This window comes from Hyla sarda, unplaced genomic scaffold (genome assembly GCF_029499605.1).
Source record: "Hyla sarda isolate aHylSar1 unplaced genomic scaffold, aHylSar1.hap1 scaffold_162, whole genome shotgun sequence".
In the NCBI taxonomy this organism is placed as follows: Eukaryota; Metazoa; Chordata; class Amphibia; order Anura; family Hylidae; genus Hyla; species Hyla sarda.
In genome coordinates this window covers 66,900-80,379 of record NW_026608257.1, presented here as the reverse complement: position 1 = coordinate 80,379, position 13,480 = coordinate 66,900, and the positions used below count along the sequence as shown (strand labels likewise).

The 13,480-nt window shown below is 46.1% G+C and overlaps 6 non-coding genes across 6 annotated transcripts; all 6 read right to left on the bottom strand.

Annotated features, from left to right (window-relative positions):
- Positions 1 to 621: 621 nt before the first annotated feature.
- On the bottom strand, positions 622 to 812 carry LOC130311174 (U2 spliceosomal RNA). Its single transcript, XR_008859606.1, has one exon. It is a non-coding gene; the product is annotated as a U2 spliceosomal RNA (small nuclear RNA).
- Positions 813 to 2,903: 2,091 nt separating this feature from the next.
- Positions 2,904 to 3,094, bottom strand: LOC130311163 (U2 spliceosomal RNA). Its single transcript, XR_008859601.1, has one exon. It is a non-coding gene; the product is annotated as a U2 spliceosomal RNA (small nuclear RNA).
- Positions 3,095 to 5,182: 2,088 nt separating this feature from the next.
- On the bottom strand, positions 5,183 to 5,373 carry LOC130311151 (U2 spliceosomal RNA). Its single transcript, XR_008859589.1, has one exon. It is a non-coding gene; the product is annotated as a U2 spliceosomal RNA (small nuclear RNA).
- Positions 5,374 to 7,465: 2,092 nt separating this feature from the next.
- On the bottom strand, positions 7,466 to 7,656 carry LOC130311139 (U2 spliceosomal RNA). The gene has a single exon (XR_008859578.1). It is a non-coding gene; the product is annotated as a U2 spliceosomal RNA (small nuclear RNA).
- A 2,083-nt stretch (positions 7,657 to 9,739) lies between these two features.
- Positions 9,740 to 9,930, bottom strand: LOC130311127 (U2 spliceosomal RNA). Its single transcript, XR_008859567.1, has one exon. It is a non-coding gene; the product is annotated as a U2 spliceosomal RNA (small nuclear RNA).
- A 2,075-nt stretch (positions 9,931 to 12,005) lies between these two features.
- Positions 12,006 to 12,196, bottom strand: LOC130311115 (U2 spliceosomal RNA). Its single transcript, XR_008859555.1, has one exon. It is a non-coding gene; the product is annotated as a U2 spliceosomal RNA (small nuclear RNA).
- Between the last annotated feature and the right edge of the window lie 1,284 nt (positions 12,197 to 13,480).

The window sequence follows — 13,480 nt, the reverse complement described above, 5'->3', positions numbered from 1 at the left end:
ATGCGGGACATAGACAGCCAGCTGATGACCAATCCATTAGTGCAATGGATGGCTGGAAGCATTTGTCTTTGCCTTTGCAATACCACAGAAGCAATGCATGGTCAATGTACAGCAATGACACACCTGTGTGAACAGCCAGGAGACCCCCCCCCCCCCCCATGTTATGTTACATAGTTACATAGTTAGTACGGTCGAAAAAAGACATATGTCCATCAAGTTCAACCAGGGAATTAAGGGGTAGGGGTGTGGCGCGATATTGGGGAAGGGATGAGATTTTATATTTCTTCATAAGCATTAATCTTATTTTGTCAATTAGGAACATTCAGCACCCACCCGCTATCAAGGCAGCTGCCTATCATGTCATGCCCTACCTGCACAGGTGTGCTGGCTACTCAAATGATCCAATTAAGGAGGCCATTTAGTCAGCAGCAGCAGAAGTCCTGTGCCTGGACGCTCCAACAGCGGCCAGACACAAGCAGAAGCAGAAGCAGCAGAAGCAGCAGCAGCACCACCTTTTGTTTTTTGGCTGCAGCAGCAGCAAGGCCCACAGGGCTGGCTAGCTGGCTAGCCAGCAAGCAGGTAGCAATGAAAGTAGGAATCTTTCTTTTTAACCCTGTAAGGGGGTGGTGCACTGTACCCGAAGATACTGCCATATCGGGTCAATGCATAGGGCGACGGAAGCAAGCTTCGAAATCGGCCCCCGTTCTCAAAAATCCATTTAATATATGGTCCCCAGATAGGGGACGTATCAGATATTAAACTGATAAGAACAGATACTACACTTGATCTTAGCCAAAAGGCCGAGAAGCGATAACCGTGAAAGGGGCGGGCCCAACAAGGTGCCCTTCATGGGCACTATCACTGCTTGCTGTCAGGGAGGCTGCCAGACAATTTTCCATGCACACTCTGGGCTGGGGGGCAGTCAACCACCAGTACACACAGCAGAACCTAAACCCATACCATTATTGCTAAGCAGCAAGACAGGGGCCCATTGCACTCCCACGGGGCCTTTTTAAATGCAATCCATAACCCGGATTTGCCAGGAACCCTTCTTACTCCTCCTACTTGCATGTGACACTGGGCTTAGGATCTGCATAGGAAACACACACACAAGCACACACCTACCTTTGTTGCCTGCAGATGCCTCCTTGGCTTCCCCAAACGGTATCAAACCAACACCCACGGGAAGCTGTAAGCATAGAGGACATGCCTGCACCCCATTGGACTTACCTGTGTGGGTTAAACCCGGGTTATTTGACAACCTATGGCGGTGATGGTTCTGCTCAGGCAGAGCAGTGCTGATGCTCCTCATAAAGCTGTCGCTGCTGTGAAGGTTCTAGGTGACATCACAAATCCCTATGGTTACATACACAACAAAGCTGGGTTGTTGTTGTTTACACTCTGCAAGGCCTGTGGAAGTGAGTGACATCATAGCACTGTAGTTCTGAGGGTTCTAGATGGATGCAACAATCTCCTGTTGCTTCTATGAAGGCCATAATAGACGACATCACCAAACAGCTCCATAGTCACATACACAGCAAAGGAGAGATGTTGTTTACACCTAGTGATGTCAGTGGTATTGAGTGACATCACAGCACAGTGCTAAGGCTCCTGGGCCTGGACACAGCAGCGGCTGCAATATCTCAACGGAGAATACGTTTATATATATGTGTGTGTGTGTGCGTATATATATATATATATATATATATATATATATATATATATATATATTTCTCCGCCGAAATCACTTTTAAACCCATTTCCACCTTTTTTTCCCTTCTCTTCCTCTTACTTTTTTTTCACGTTTTTTTTACGTTTTTCTCCTTTTCGCCTCTTTTCTGGGCGTATTATTCTTCTTTTTCTTCTTTTTTTTCGTCTAATGCATACCCCATCAGTGCAGCAATGCTTATTCAATACCGCCAGCAGATGGAGACACTGGGGGATAATTTTCTAAGGATTTATACTGATTTTTCCTGTCTGAATTTGTCGCACAGAAAGTTGCAGGCCAAATATGTGTGACATTTCTGCGACTTTAGCTTCTAGAGCATTTTTACAACATTATACATAGGTGCTGAATACATAAAAAGCGACTGTTCAGCGACAGACAAGTCGCATCGGCTGAAAGTAGGCCAGAATGTCAGTCCATGTTGGAGCAGGTTTAGATACAGTCTAAAGTATAGATCTCAAAGTCTGTGCACAGAATTTAGCAAGGGCCTCGCACCTTCTGATGCATCAGGTAGGTGCACAATAGCATAGCCTAACCCTCTGTACTTTGGTCTATATTGATGCGGGACATAGACAGCCTGCTGATGACCAATCCATTAGTGCAATGGATGGCTGGAAGCATTTGTCTTTGCCTTTGCAATACCACAGAAGCAATGCATGGTCAATGTACAGCAATGACACACCTGTGTGAACAGCCAGGAGACCCCCCCCCCCCATGTTATGTTACATAGTTACATAGTTAGTCCGGTCGAAAAAAGACATATGTCCATCAAGTTCAACCAGGGAATTAAGGGGTAGGGGTGTGGCGCGATATTGGGGAAGGGATGAGATTTTATATTTCTTCATAAGCATTAATCTTATTTTGTCAATTAGGAACATTCAGCACCCACCCGCTATCAAGGCAGCTGCCTATCATGTCATGCCCTACCTGCACAGGTGTGCTGGCTACTCAAATGATCCAATTAAGGAGGCCATTTAGTCAGCAGCAGCAGAAGTCCTGTGCCTGGACGCTCCAACAGCGGCCAGACACAAGCAGAAGCAGAAGCAGCAGAAGCAGCAGCAGCACCACCTTTTGTTTTTTGGCTGCAGCAGCAGCAAGGCCCACAGGGCTGGCTAGCTGGCTAGCCAGCAAGCAGGTAGCAATGAAAGTAGGAATCTTTCTTTTTAACCCTGTAAGGGGGTGGTGCACTGTACCCGAAGATACTGCCATATCGGGTCAATGCATAGGGCGACGGAAGCAAGCTTCGAAATCGGCCCCCGTTCTCAAAAATCCATTTAATATATGGTCCCCAGATAGGGGACGTATCAGATATTAAACTGATAAGAACAGATACTACACTTGATCTTAGCCAAAAGGCCGAGAAGCGATAACCGTGAAAGGGGCGGGCCCAACAAGGTGCCCTTCATGGGCACTATCACTGCTTGCTGTCAGGGAGGCTGCCAGACAATTTTCCATGCACACTCTGGGCTGGGGGGCAGTCAACCACCAGTACACACAGCAGAACCTAAACCCATACCATTATTGCTAAGCAGCAAGACAGGGGCCCATTGCACTCCCACGGGGCCTTTTTAAATGCAATCCATAACCCGGATTTGCCAGGAACCCTTCTTACTCCTCCTACTTGCATGTGACACTGGGCTTAGGATCTGCATAGGAAACACACACACAAGCACACACCTACCTTTGTTGCCTGCAGATGCCTCCTTGGCTGTCCCCAAACGGTATCAAACCAACACCCACGGGAAGCTGTAAGCATAGAGGACATGCCTGCACCCCATTGGACTTACCTGTGTGGGTTAAACCCGGGTTATTTGACAACCTATGGCGGTGATGGTTCTGCTCAGGCAGAGCAGTGCTGATGCTCCTCATAAAGCTGTCGCTGCTGTGAAGGTTCTAGGTGACATCACAAATCCCTATGGTTACATACACAACAAAGCTGGGTTGTTGTTGTTTACACTCTGCAAGGCCTGTGGAAGTGAGTGACATCATAGCACTGTAGTTCTGAGGGTTCTAGATGGATGCAACAATCTCCTGTTGCTTCTATGAAGGCCATAATAGACGACATCACCAAACAGCTCCATAGTCACATACACAGCAAAGGAGAGATGTTGTTTACACCTAGTGATGTCAGTGGTATTGAGTGACATCACAGCACAGTGCTAAGGCTCCTGGGCCTGGACACAGCAGCGGCTGCAATATCTCAACGGAGAATACGTTTATATATATGTGTGTGTGTGCGCGTATATATATATATATATATATATATATATATATATATATATATATATTTCTCCGCCGAAATCACTTTTAAACCCATTTCCACCTTTTTTTCCCTTCTCTTCCTCTTACTTTTTTTTCACGTTTTTTTACGTTTTTCTCCTTTTCGCCTCTTTTCTGGGCGTATTATTCTTCTTTTTCTTCTTTTTTTTCGTCTAATGCATACCCCATCAGTGCAGCAATGCTTATTCAATACCGCCAGCAGATGGAGACACTGGGGGATAATTTTCTAAGGATTTATACTGATTTTTCCTGTCTGAATTTGTCGCACAGAAAGTTGCAGGCCAAATATGTGTGACATTTCTGCGACTTTAGCTTCTAGAGCATTTTTACAACATTATACATAGGTGCTGAATACATAAAAAGCGACTGTTCAGCGACAGACAAGTCGCATCGGCTGAAAGTAGGCCAGAATGTCAGTCCATGTTGGAGCAGGTTTAGATACAGTCTAAAGTATAGATCTCAAAGTCTGTGCACAGAATTTAGCAAGGGCCTCGCACCTTCTGATGCATCAGGTAGGTGCACAATAGCATAGCCTAACCCTCTGTACTTTGGTCTATATTGATGCGGGACATAGACAGCCAGCTGATGACCAATCCATTAGTGCAATGGATGGCTGGAAGCATTTGTCTTTGCCTTTGCAATACCACAGAAGCAATGCATGGTCAATGTACAGCAATGACACACCTGTGTGAACAGCCAGGAGACCCCCCCCCCCCCCCATGTTATGTTACATAGTTACATAGTTAGTACGGTCGAAAAAAGACATATGTCCATCAAGTTCAACCAGGGAATTAAGGGGTAGGGGTGTGGCGCGATATTGGGGAAGGGATGAGATTTTATATTTCTTCATAAGCATTAATCTTATTTTGTCAATTAGGAACATTCAGCACCCACCCGCTATCAAGGCAGCTGCCTATCATGTCATGCCCTACCTGCACAGGTGTGCTGGCTACTCAAATGATCCAATTAAGGAGGCCATTTAGTCAGCAGCAGCAGAAGTCCTGTGCCTGGACGCTCCAACAGCGGCCAGACACAAGCAGAAGCAGCAGAAGCAGCAGCAGCACCACCTTTTGTTTTTTGGCTGCAGCAGCAGCAAGGCCCACAGGGCTGGCTAGCTGGCTAGCCAGCAAGCAGGTAGCAATGAAAGTAGGAATCTTTCTTTTTAACCCTGTAAGGGGGTGGTGCACTGTACCCGAAGATACTGCCATATCGGGTCAATGCATAGGGCGACGGAAGCAAGCTTCGAAATCGGCCCCCGTTCTCAAAAATCCATTTAATATATGGTCCCCAGATAGGGGACGTATCAGATATTAAACTGATAAGAACAGATACTACACTTGATCTTAGCCAAAAGGCCGAGAAGCGATAACCGTGAAAGGGGCGGGCCCAACAAGGTGCCCTTCATGGGCACTATCACTGCTTGCTGTCAGGGAGGCTGCCAGACAATTTTCCATGCACACTCTGGGCTGGGGGGCAGTCAACACCAGTACACACAGCAGAACCTAAACCCATACCATTATTGCTAAGCAGCAAGACAGGGGCCCATTGCACTCCCACGGGGCCTTTTTAAATGCAATCCATAACCCGGATTTGCCAGGAACCCTTCTTACTCCTCCTACTTGCATGTGACACTGGGCTTAGGATCTGCATAGGAAACACACACACAAGCACACACCTACCTTTGTTGCCTGCAGATGCCTCCTTGGCTGTCCCCAAACGGTATCAAACCAACACCCACGGGAAGCTGTAAGCATAGAGGACATGCCTGCACCCCATTGGACTTACCTGTGTGGGTTAAACCCGGGTTATTTGACAACCTATGGCGGTGATGGTTCTGCTCAGGCAGAGCAGTGCTGATGCTCCTCATAAAGCTGTCGCTGCTGTGAAGGTTCTAGGTGACATCACAAATCCCTATGGTTACATACACAACAAAGCTGGGTTGTTGTTGTTTACACTCTGCAAGGCCTGTGGAAGTGAGTGACATCATAGCACTGTAGTTCTGAGGGTTCTAGATGGATGCAACAATCTCCTGTTGCTTCTATGAAGGCCATAATAGACGACATCACCAAACAGCTCCATAGTCACATACACAGCAAAGGAGAGATGTTGTTTACACCTAGTGATGTCAGTGGTATTGAGTGACATCACAGCACAGTGCTAAGGCTCCTGGGCCTGGACACAGCAGCGGCTGCAATATCTCAACGGAGAATACGTTTATATATATGTGTGTGTGTGCGCGTATATATATATATATATATATATATATATATATATATATATATTTCTCCGCCGAAATCACTTTTAAACCCATTTCCACCTTTTTTTCCCTTCTCTTCCTCTTACTTTTTTTTCACGTTTTTTTACGTTTTTCTCCTTTTCGCCTCTTTTCTGGGCGTATTATTCTTCTTTTTCTTCTTTTTTTTCGTCTAATGCATACCCCATCAGTGCAGCAATGCTTATTCAATACCGCCAGCAGATGGAGACACTGGGGGATAATTTTCTAAGGATTTATACTGATTTTTCCTGTCTGAATTTGTCGCACAGAAAGTTGCAGGCCAAATATGTGTGACATTTCTGCGACTTTAGCTTCTAGAGCATTTTTACAACATTATACATAGGTGCTGAATACATAAAAAGCGACTGTTCAGCGACAGACAAGTCGCATCGGCTGAAAGTAGGCCAGAATGTCAGTCCATGTTGGAGCAGGTTTAGATACAGTCTAAAGTATAGATCTCAAAGTCTGTGCACAGAATTTAGCAAGGGCCTCGCACCTTCTGATGCATCAGGTAGGTGCACAATAGCATAGCCTAACCCTCTGTACTTTGGTCTATATTGATGCGGGACATAGACAGCCAGCTGATGACCAATCCATTAGTGCAATGGATGGCTGGAAGCATTTGTCTTTGCCTTTGCAATACCACAGAAGCAATGCATGGTCAATGTACAGCAATGACACACCTGTGTGAACAGCCAGGAGACCCCCCCCCCCCCCCATGTTATGTTACATAGTTACATAGTTAGTACGGTCGAAAAAAGACATATGTCCATCAAGTTCAACCAGGGAATTAAGGGGTAGGGGTGTGGCGCGATATTGGGGAAGGGATGAGATTTTATATTTCTTCATAAGCATTAATCTTATTTTGTCAATTAGGAACATTCAGCACCCACCCGCTATCAAGGCAGCTGCCTATCATGTCATGCCCTACCTGCACAGGTGTGCTGGCTACTCAAATGATCCAATTAAGGAGGCCATTTAGTCAGCAGCAGCAGAAGTCCTGTGCCTGGACGCTCCAACAGCGGCCAGACACAAGCAGAAGCAGAAGCAGCAGAAGCAGCAGCAGCACCACCTTTTGTTTTTTGGCTGCTGCAGCAGCAGCAAGGCCCACAGGGCTGGCTAGCTGGCTAGCCAGCAAGCAGGTAGCAATGAAAGTAGGAATCTTTCTTTTTAACCCTGTAAGGGGGTGGTGCACTGTACCCGAAGATACTGCCATATCGGGTCAATGCATAGGGCGACGGAAGCAAGCTTCGAAATCGGCCCCCGTTCTCAAAAATCCATTTAATATATGGTCCCCAGATAGGGGACGTATCAGATATTAAACTGATAAGAACAGATACTACACTTGATCTTAGCCAAAAGGCCGAGAAGCGATAACCGTGAAAGGGGCGGGCCCAACAAGGTGCCCTTCATGGGCACTATCACTGCTTGCTGTCAGGGAGGCTGCCAGACAATTTTCCATGCACACTCTGGGCTGGGGGGCAGTCAACCACCAGTACACACAGCAGAACCTAAACCCATACCATTATTGCTAAGCAGCAAGACAGGGGCCCATTGCACTCCCACGGGGCCTTTTTAAATGCAATCCATAACCCGGATTTGCCAGGAACCCTTCTTACTCCTCCTACTTGCATGTGACACTGGGCTTAGGATCTGCATAGGAAACACACACACAAGCACACACCTACCTTTGTTGCCTGCAGATGCCTCCTTGGCTGTCCCCAAACGGTATCAAACCAACACCCACGGGAAGCTGTAAGCATAGAGGACATGCCTGCACCCCATTGGACTTACCTGTGTGGGTTAAACCCGGGTTATTTGACAACCTATGGCGGTGATGGTTCTGCTCAGGCAGAGCAGTGCTGATGCTCCTCATAAAGCTGTCGCTGCTGTGAAGGTTCTAGGTGACATCACAAATCCCTATGGTTACATACACAACAAAGCTGGGTTGTTGTTGTTTACACTCTGCAAGGCCTGTGGAAGTGAGTGACATCATAGCACTGTAGTTCTGAGGGTTCTAGATGGATGCAACAATCTCCTGTTGCTTCTATGAAGGCCATAATAGACGACATCACCAAACAGCTCCATAGTCACATACACAGCAAAGGAGAGATGTTGTTTACACCTAGTGATGTCAGTGGTATTGAGTGACATCACAGCACAGTGCTAAGGCTCCTGGGCCTGGACACAGCAGCGGCTGCAATATCTCAACGGAGAATACGTTTATATATATGTGTGTGTGTGCGCGTATATATATATATATATATATATATATATATATATATATATTCTCCGCCGAAATCACTTTTAAACCCATTTCCACCTTTTTTTCCCTTCTCTTCCTCTTACTTTTTTTTCACGTTTTTTTACGTTTTTCTCCTTTTCGCCTCTTTTCTGGGCGTATTATTCTTCTTTTTCTTCTTTTTTTTCGTCTAATGCATACCCTATCAGTGCAGCAATGCTTATTCAATACCGCCAGCAGATGGAGACACTGGGGGATAATTTTCTAAGGATTTATACTGATTTTTCCTGTCTGAATTTGTCGCACAGAAAGTTGCAGGCCAAATATGTGTGACATTTCTGCGACTTTAGCTTCTAGAGCATTTTTACAACATTATACATAGGTGCTGAATACATAAAAAGCGACTGTTCAGCGACAGACAAGTCGCATCGGCTGAAAGTAGGCCAGAATGTCAGTCCATGTTGGAGCAGGTTTAGATACAGTCTAAAGTATAGATCTCAAAGTCTGTGCACAGAATTTAGCAAGGGCCTCGCACCTTCTGATGCATCAGGTAGGTGCACAATAGCATAGCCTAACCCTCTGTACTTTGGTCTATATTGATGCGGGACATAGACAGCCAGCTGATGACCAATCCATTAGTGCAATGGATGGCTGGAAGCATTTGTCTTTGCCTTTGCAATACCACAGAAGCAATGCATGGTCAATGTACAGCAATGACACACCTGTGTGAACAGCCAGGAGACCCCCCCCCCCCCCCCCATGTTATGTTACATAGTTACATAGTTAGTACGGTCGAAAAAAGACATATGTCCATCAAGTTCAACCAGGGAATTAAGGGGTAGGGGTGTGGCGCGATATTGGGGAAGGGATGAGATTTTATATTTCTTCATAAGCATTAATCTTATTTTGTCAATTAGGAACATTCAGCACCCACCCGCTATCAAGGCAGCTGCCTATCATGTCATGCCCTACCTGCACAGGTGTGCTGGCTACTCAAATGATCCAATTAAGGAGGCCATTTAGTCAGCAGCAGCAGAAGTCCTGTGCCTGGACGCTCCAACAGCGGCCAGACACAAGCAGAAGCAGCAGAAGCAGCAGCAGCACCACCTTTTGTTTTTTGGCTGCAGCAGCAGCAAGGCCCACAGGGCTGGCTAGCTGGCTAGCCAGCAAGCAGGTAGCAATGAAAGTAGGAATCTTTCTTTTTAACCCTGTAAGGGGGTGGTGCACTGTACCCGAAGATACTGCCATATCGGGTCAATGCATAGGGCGACGGAAGCAAGCTTCGAAATCGGCCCCCGTTCTCAAAAATCCATTTAATATATGGTCCCCAGATAGGGGACGTATCAGATATTAAACTGATAAGAACAGATACTACACTTGATCTTAGCCAAAAGGCCGAGAAGCGATAACCGTGAAAGGGGCGGGCCCAACAAGGTGCCCTTCATGGGCACTATCACTGCTTGCTGTCAGGGAGGCTGCCAGACAATTTTCCATGCACACTCTGGGCTGGGGGGCAGTCAACCACCAGTACACACAGCAGAACCTAAACCCATACCATTATTGCTAAGCAGCAAGACAGGGGCCCATTGCACTCCCACGGGGCCTTTTTAAATGCAATCCATAACCCGGATTTGCCAGGAACCCTTCTTACTCCTCCTACTTGCATGTGACACTGGGCTTAGGATCTGCATAGGAAACACACACACAAGCACACACCTACCTTTGTTGCCTGCAGATGCCTCCTTGGCTGTCCCCAAACGGTATCAAACCAACACCCATGGGAAGCTGTAAGCATAGAGGACATGCCTGCACCCCATTGGACTTACCTGTGTGGGTTAAACCCGGGTTATTTGACAACCTATGGCGGTGATGGTTCTGCTCAGGCAGAGCAGTGCTGATGCTCCTCATAAAGCTGTCGCTGCTGTGAAGGTTCTAGGTGACATCACAAATCCCTATGGTTACATACACAACAAAGCTGGGTTGTTGTTGTTTACACTCTGCAAGGCCTGTGGAAGTGAGTGACATCATAGCACTGTAGTTCTGAGGGTTCTAGATGGATGCAACAATCTCCTGTTGCTTCTATGAAGGCTATAATAGACGACATCACCAAACAGCCCCATAGTCACATACACAGCAAAGGAGAGATGTTGTTTACACCTAGTGATGTCAGTGGTATTGAGTGACATCACAGCACAGTGCTAAGGCTCCTGGGCCTGGACACAGCAGCGGCTGCAATATCTCAACGGAGAATACGTTTATATATATGTGTGTGTGTGCGCGTATATATATATATATATATATATATATATATATTTCTCCGCCGAAATCACTTTTAAACCCATTTCCACCTTTTTTTCCCTTCTCTTCCTCTTACTTTTTTTTCACGTTTTTTTACGTTTTTCTCCTTTTCGCCTCTTTTCTGGGCGTATTATTCTTCTTTTTCTTCTTTTTTTTCGTCTAATGCATACCCCATCAGTGCAGCAATGCTTATTCAATACCGCCAGCAGATGGAGACACTGGGGGATAATTTTCTAAGGATTTATACTGATTTTTCCTGTCTGAATTTGTCGCACAGAAAGTTGCAGGCCAAATATGTGTGACATTTCTGCGACTTTAGCTTCTAGAGCATTTTTACAACATTATACATAGGTGCTGAATACATAAAAAGCGACTGTTCAGCGACAGACAAGTCGCATCGGCTGAAAGTAGGCCAGAATGTCAGTCCATGTTGGAGCAGGTTTAGATACAGTCTAAAGTATAGATCTCAAAGTCTGTGCACAGAATTTAGCAAGGGCCTCGCACCTTCTGATGCATCAGGTAGGTGCACAATAGCATAGCCTAACCCTCTGTACTTTGGTCTATATTGATGCGGGACATAGACAGCCAGCTGATGACCAATCCATTAGTGCAATGGATGGCTGGAAGCATTTGTCTTTGCCTTTGCAATACCACAGAAGCAATGCATGGTCAATGTACAGCAATGACACACCTGTGTGAACAGCCAGGAGACCCCCCCCCCCCCCCCATGTTATGTTACATAGTTACATAGTTAGTACGGTCGAAAAAAGACATATGTCCATCAAGTTCAACCAGGGAATTAAGGGGTAGGGGTGTGGCGCGATATTGGGGAAGGGATGAGATTTTATATTTCTTCATAAGCATTAATCTTATTTTGTCAATTAGGAACATTCAGCACCCACCCGCTATCAAGGCAGCTGCCTATCATGTCATGCCCTACCTGCACAGGTGTGCTGGCTACTCAAATGATCCAATTAAGGAGGCCATTTAGTCAGCAGCAGCAGAAGTCCTGTGCCTGGACGCTCCAACAGCGGCCAGACACAAGCAGAAGCAGCAGAAGCAGCAGCAGCACCACCTTTTGTTTTTTGGCTGCAGCAGCAGCAAGGCCCACAGGGCTGGCTAGCTGGCTAGCCAGCAAGCAGGTAGCAATGAAAGTAGGAATCTTTCTTTTTAACCCTGTAAGGGGGTGGTGCACTGTACCCGAAGATACTGCCATATCGGGTCAATGCATAGGGCGACGGAAGCAAGCTTCGAAATCGGCCCCCGTTCTCAAAAATCCATTTAATATATGGTCCCCAGATAGGGGACGTATCAGATATTAAACTGATAAGAACAGATACTACACTTGATCTTAGCCAAAAGGCCGAGAAGCGATAACCGTGAAAGGGGCGGGCCCAACAAGGTGCCCTTCATGGGCACTATCACTGCTTGCTGTCAGGGAGGCTGCCAGACAATTTTCCATGCACACTCTGGGCTGGGGGGCAGTCAACCACCAGTACACACAGCAGAACCTAAACCCATACCATTATTGCTAAGCAGCAAGACAGGGGCCCATTGCACTCCCACGGGGCCTTTTTAAATGCAATCCATAACCCGGATTTGCCAGGAACCCTTCTTACTCCTCCTACTTGCATGTGACACTGGGCTTAGGATCTGCATAGGAAACACACACACAAGCACACACCTACCTTTGTTGCCTGCAGATGCCTCCTTGGCTGTCCCCAAACGGTATCAAACCAACACCCACGGGAAGCTGTAAGCATAGAGGACATGCCTGCACCCCATTGGACTTACCTGTGTGGGTTAAACCCGGGTTATTTGACAACCTATGGCGGTGATGGTTCTGCTCAGGCAGAGCAGTGCTGATGCTCCTCATAAAGCTGTCGCTGCTGTGAAGGTTCTAGGTGACATCACAAATCCCTATGGTTACATACACAACAAAGCTGGGTTGTTGTTGTTTACACTCTGCAAGGCCTGTGGAAGTGAGTGACATCATAGCACTGTAGTTCTGAGGGTTCTAGATGGATGCAACAATCTCCTGTTGCTTCTATGAAGGCCATAATAGACAACATCACCAAACAGCTCCATAGTCACATACACAGCAAAGGAGAGATGTTGTTTACACCTAGTGATGTCAGTGGTATTGAGTGACATCACAGCACAGTGCTAAGGCTCCTGGGCCTGGACACAGCAGCGGCTGCAATATCTCAACGGAGAATACGTTTATATATATGTGTGTGTGTGCGCGTATATATATATATATATATATATATATATATATATATATATTTCTCCGCCGAAATCACTTTTAAACCCATTTCCACCTTTTTTTCCCTTCTCTTCCTCTTACTTTTTTTTCACGTTTTTTTAAGTTTTTCTCCTTTTCGCCTCTTTTCTGGGCGTATTATTCTTCTTTTTCTTCTTTTTTTTCGTCTAATGCATACCCCATCAGTGCAGCAATGCTTATTCAATACCGCCAGCAGATGGAGACACTGGGGGATAATTTTCTAAGGATTTATACTGATTTTTCCTGTCTGAATTTGTCGCACAGAAAGTTGCAGGCCAAATATGTGTGACATTTCTGCGACTTTAGCTTCTAGAGCATTTTTACAACATTATACATAGGTGCTGAATACATAAAAAGCGACTGTTCAGCGAC